We start from the raw sequence: 6,079 nt of genomic DNA, 5'->3' as shown, positions 1-6,079 counted from the left end.
TCAAAGAGAATGTGAAATGTCTTGCAGATGGTTGTAGTTATAAGCTGTGTTACCTTCTCTTGTGTTAAGGTCTACCTGTAGTTATAAGCTGTGGTACCTTCTCTTGTGTTAAGATCTACCTGTAGTTATAAGCTGTGTTACCTTCTCTTGTGTTAAAATCTACCTGTAGTTATAAGCTGTGGTTCACCTTCTCTTGTGTTAAGTTCTACCTGTAGTTATAAGCTGTGGTACCTTCTCTTGTGTTAAGATCTTCTCTTGTGTTAAGGTTAATGTGATTGTTTCTATTTGCATCAGTTTACTGGACATTTAATCTTTTTCGAAATTTTTTTAAAGCATTAGTGCAATAAAATGATTATTAAAATACATGACTACGGACATTGCATTAATTCATGTTTGTGAATGCAAGTAAAATTTTATAGGGTGAGCTCCAGCAAATCTATCTATGACAGCTACAAGTTCACATACACAGTAAATAGTATTTATAGTAAATAGCTACTATCAGTTTTAGTAGCTTTTAGCTCTCCGTATGACAGGCCTTAACTCACTCTGTATGACAGGCCTTAACTCACTCTGTATGACAGGCCTTAACTCACTCTGTATGACCGGCCTTAACTTACTCTGTATGACAGGCTTTAACTTACTCTGTATGACAGGCTTTAACTTACTCTGTATGACAGCCCTTAACTTGCTCCGTATGGCAGGCCTTAACTTACTCCGTATGACAGGCTTTAACTTACTCTGTATGACAGGCCTTGACTTACTCCGTATGAAAGGCCTTAACTTGCTCCGTATTACAAGCTTTAACTTACTCTGTATGACAGCCCTTAACTTACTCTGTATGACAGGCCTTAACTTACTCTGTATGACAGGCCTTAACTCACTCTGTATGACAGCCCTTAACTTGCTCCGTATGACAGGCTTTAACTTACTCAGTATGACAGCCCTTAACTTACCCTGTATGACAGGCCTTAACTTACTCTGTATGACAGGCCTTAACTTGCTCCGTATGACCGGCCTTGACCTACTTTTTCTGCCTGCAGAGATCTAGAACGGTATAGCTGTGGAACTAGTGGTGATAGTTCTGTGCAAACACTTCCTACTGAAATGGATAACAATTCCGTTTCTTCAATACCTCAGGTAATACTGACCTTTATTGATTTATTGAACAGGCATTTATTATTAATTTCAATAACTCTGCACGCATTGTTCAATCATTGTTAAGTGTCAGTAAGATGCGAATGGATATTTGAATAAATTACAAAGACAATTTGAATCAATGTCGTTGTTTATTTGGCAAAACACAGTTTTGTTAACCTAATAATTATATTACATGTTTTATATAGAATGCTTTTAATTTGTTGTTTTGTTAAGGCAGAAAAAAACTAGCTGGATTCTGTAAAGTCTGACCTTTTTTAACCAATCAATTTATTCTCTCTCAAAACCAACAGTAAAATTTGCACAACAAAATTTCCTTAAAAACGCTAATAATAACAACTAATGATAATAAAAAATCTAACAAGAATGTCATGGCCTTCGCCTGGTAAAGGCTAATTCGCACTCGTCCATTTATTTGTCAATGTGACGTGTTATTTTGTGTGTCTAGCCACAACAGCCTCAACTCTTACACATTTTGACACATTTTTTAAATGTAAGTCAGTGGCTGTCATTTGTTGCTTTTCTTTTTAACGCCGCAAAAAACGTAGCGTTCATGTATCTTTTGTAATTAACTTGAAACTTTCAGAGCTACAAACTATTTGATACATTTTACATGATTAACTTATGTTTTAGCTCTGTCACAACTGCTAGTTACATTTTTCTTCGTCAAATAGTATTTGAACATTGTGCTTTACCAACTTATGTAAACTTTGTTGAACGCAAATAATATTGAAAGTTAGCCTATCTATAAATTATTTATCTGTAATTTTTAAAAAAGAATTGAATTCTATGTTAGAGTATTAAATGAGGTGTCTCTAGACTATTGTTCACTTGGGGGCAAAATCTGAGTTTTTCAGAAGTATTAAAGACCACCAACTAAGGTGAAATCTACAGTTTGTTAACAGTAATGGTATACAACTTGTTAAGTGAGTTATTGCCATAATAAGTCTATGCCATAATAAGCTAAGGCGGGTAAGGTATATCATGTAACAATTAATTCGATAATGTTTTGCTAGACTAACACAAGGAAGAGCAGCTCGCTAGAAGCAGTAAGCGTAGTGTGCAAGTCTAGATTACTTTCATTGATCGCTTACTAGCATCATATTTTGACATATATAACAGCTGCTATATCATATATAACAGCTACTATAACATATATAACAGCTGCTATAACATATATAACAACTTCTATAACATATATAACAACTGCTATAACATATATAACAACTGCTATAACATATATGACAGCTGCTTTCAGTTAATTTCTTTTGCCGCCTTGATCAGTTGATCACCCTTGGTTGATGCAACCGTTTAAAGGTCAAGGCCAAGATTACCCATATAGATACTATTCTACCCAGTATCTATACTAGGTAGAATAGCACCCATATAGATACCGGTACAATTCTACCCATATACGTATAGATACCGGTACTATTCTACCCATATACGTATCTACACTGGTAACTATTCTACCCATATACGTATATACACTGGTGCTATTCTACCCATATGAATACTGGTCGAAAGCATTGCTAAAACCTTCATATGCTCATCAGGACTTGATATAATCAGCTGGTTTTTATCATTTCTAATTCTTGTAGAGTCTGACCATCTTCAAGAAGACCTGGCAGAGCTGTCAGGAGAGATTTCACTTAAACAAAGAATGATTGAAGAACTCGAAAGGAGCCAGCGACAACTGCAAACAATTCGTCAGCATTACGAGGATAAAATGCGCAACTTGCAGGACCAAATAATGGCTGTTGAACGAGAACGAAACCAGGTCCTAAGCAGCTTAGGTAACCTCCTGTTATAGCTAGTATATGTTAGATCAGCTGTTATAGCTAGTATATGTTAGATCAGCTGTTAATAGTTAATCAGCTAGCTCTTAACAAGTTATAAAGTTCAGTCCATACAGTGCTATGGCTTCGGTGTAATAATCTGTCATTTAGATAGTAATTGGTATGAGTTTGATAATCTTAACGTGTAGCTAGCTTTGCAACCAGCTAATTCGTAACCGGACAGCAGTTACCAGGATAGCAAATACAAATGAAATAAACTGTTATGTGAGTTCTGTTTTCAGGCAGCAAGAAGCAGCAGTCGGAGGAGCAGGTGCGCAAAGTTAAAATGGAGTTTGAGAAACGGCTGGATACCATGCAACAGGAGCTCAATAAGGTAAATGCTGCCAAAAAGGAGCACGCCAAAATGATGAAGAACCAAGTTGTCTACGACCGGCGCATCAGGGACCTTAGTACTGAACTGAATGAGATGAAGAAGATAAAGGTAGGCTTGCTGACCGATACAAAAGCTGTGTTAGTTAATCCTACAAAGAGAGAAATCACCGCTATATTTATACCTGTGTTAGTTAATCCTACACAAAGAGATATCACCAATATATTTATATGTGTTAGTTAATCCTACACACAGAGATATCACCACTATATTTATATCTGTGTTAGTTAATCCTACACACAGATATCACCACTATATTTATATGTGTTAGTTAATCTTACACAGAGAGATATCACCACTATATTTATATGTGCTAGGTAATCCTACACAGAGATATCACCACTATATTTATATGTGTTAGTTAATCCTACACAGAGATATCACCACTATATTTATATGTGTTAGTTAATCCTACACAGAGAGATATCACCACTATATTTATATGTGCTAGTTAATCCTACACAGAGATATCACCATTATATTTATATGTGTTAGTTAATCCTACACAGAGAGATATCACCACTATATTTTTATGTGCTAGTTAATCCTACACAGAGATATCACCACTATATTTATATGTGTTAGTTAATCCTACACAGAGAGACATCACCACTATATTTATATATGTGCTAGTAAATCCTACACACAGAGATATCACCACTATATTTATATCTGTGTTAGTTAATCCTACACACAGATATCACTACTATATTTATATGTGTTAGTTAATCCTACACAGAGATATCACCACTATATTTATATGTGTTAGTTAATCCTACACAGAGAGATATCACCACTATATTTATATGTGCTAGTTAATCCTACACAGAGAGACATCACCACTATATTTATATGTGCTAGTTAATCCTACACAGAGATATCACCACTATATTTATATGTGTTAGTTAATCCTACACAGAGAGATATCACCACTATATTTTTATGTGCTAGTTAATCCTACACAGAGATATCACCACTATATTTATATGTGTTAGTTAATCCTACACAAAGAGATATCACCACTATATTTATATGTGTTAGTTAATCCTACACAGAGAGATATCACCACTATATTTATATCTGTGTTAGTTAATCCTACACACAGATATCACCACTATATTTATATGTGTTAGTTAATCTTACACAGAGAGATATCACCACTATATTTATATGTGCTAGTTAATCCTACACAGAGATATCACCACTATATTTATATGTGTTAGTTAATCCTACACAGAGATATCACCACTATATTTATATGTGTTAGTTAATCCTACACAGAGAGATATCACCACTATATTTATATGTGCTAGTTAATCCTACATAGAGAGATATCACCACTATATTTATATGTGTTAGTCAATCCTACACAGAGATATCACCACTATATTTATATGTGCTAGTTAATCCTACACAGAGATATCACCACTATATTTATATGTGCTAGTTAATCCTACACAAAGAGATATCACCACTATATTTATTTATGTCTTACTTAATCCTACACAGAGAGACATCACTACTATATTTATATCTGTGTTAGTCAGGGAAAAGTTTGAATGGGAAATAATTGTTTGGCGTATGAGTTTTTTGGGATCTTCGTAATGTGTTGTGTTGACTATTGCACCACCACATGATCTTGGTTTTGGAGATCTCGACAACTATGGTGATGCTATTGCAGGTGTGACTGATGGCACAAATGAAGACGGAATCAGAGAAGAATAAGATTAGTGACCAACGAAAGAATAAGGAGCTGCTACAGCTGAAAAAAGAGAAGCGGTAACGAGACAATCAGGTGCGCATGTTGGAGTTGCAAAACAGACAGAAAGATGCCATACTCAAGGTTGGTCTTTAACAACACTCAAATGTTGGTCTCTAAGTTTTCAAAGAGTGCCTTCATTAATTACAGGACGAATATAACAGTCTACTGATGTTTTAATTAATTCTGTCGTAAAAAGTAGGTGGCTTGGGATAGCCATCGACATTTCATGTATCCTTGACATATAAATCATTTTTATTTTATCCTAGCCTTTGCATAAGTCAGCGTATTGTGTTGCCAGCGCAAGCACGAAGAGGTCAGTCAGTTGAGGAAAAGACAAAGAGACTCGTCCGCCTCTTCCAGGGTGATGGCCAAAAATAGGGCAAACCTCTCCCATGAAAATTCATCTGGCAAGACTTCATCATCTTCTGCTTCTAGGCACAAGTCAGCAGCTCTTCTCTTCTCTCCCAAGGTAACTGTTTGCATCGTCTTTTTTAACCTCTTTGTCCCAATCAATCTGCCAAATTTGCTTCAGAATGATTTTCATTTCTGGACAGTATTCTGGTAGCGAATGTTAGTTACTGAAGAACAACTTATAGCTTGGCCATAGCACTAACTGGGTCGTAACTTATAGCTGAGATAAAACTAGACAATGTTAAATGAGCAATTGCAGAGTAGATAACTGCTTGTTGCTCAGACGGCGATTTACTATTTGCCTTTCGTTGATACGTCTAGCACATGTTATCTCATGTTATCTCATGTCACCTCATGTTATCTCACGGCACCTCATGTTATCTCATGTCACCTCATGTTATCTCATGGCACCTCATGTTATCTCATGTCACCTCTTATATCAAAGTTTCTCACAGCCTGTTGTTATAATCTCAACTTACCAGTGACTTTTTCTACTGATTACAGCTAAACCTAAAGTAATAT

General features: G+C 35.6%; 1 long non-coding RNA gene across 1 annotated transcript; it reads left to right on the top strand.

The window, feature by feature from the left end:
• The first annotated feature begins 3,336 nt into the window (after positions 1–3,336).
• LOC137410422 (uncharacterized) lies at positions 3,337–5,558 on the top strand. Its single transcript, XR_010981194.1, has 3 exons — positions 3,337–3,435; positions 5,066–5,227; positions 5,445–5,558. It is a non-coding gene; the product is annotated as an uncharacterized lncRNA (long non-coding RNA).
• The last annotated feature ends 521 nt before the right edge of the window (positions 5,559–6,079 follow it).

The sequence above is a fragment of the Watersipora subatra genome, unplaced genomic scaffold (genome assembly GCF_963576615.1).
Source record: "Watersipora subatra unplaced genomic scaffold, tzWatSuba1.1 SCAFFOLD_27, whole genome shotgun sequence".
Taxonomy (NCBI): Eukaryota; Metazoa; Bryozoa; class Gymnolaemata; order Cheilostomatida; family Watersiporidae; genus Watersipora; species Watersipora subatra.
This window is presented reverse-complemented; position numbering and strand designations above follow the sequence as displayed.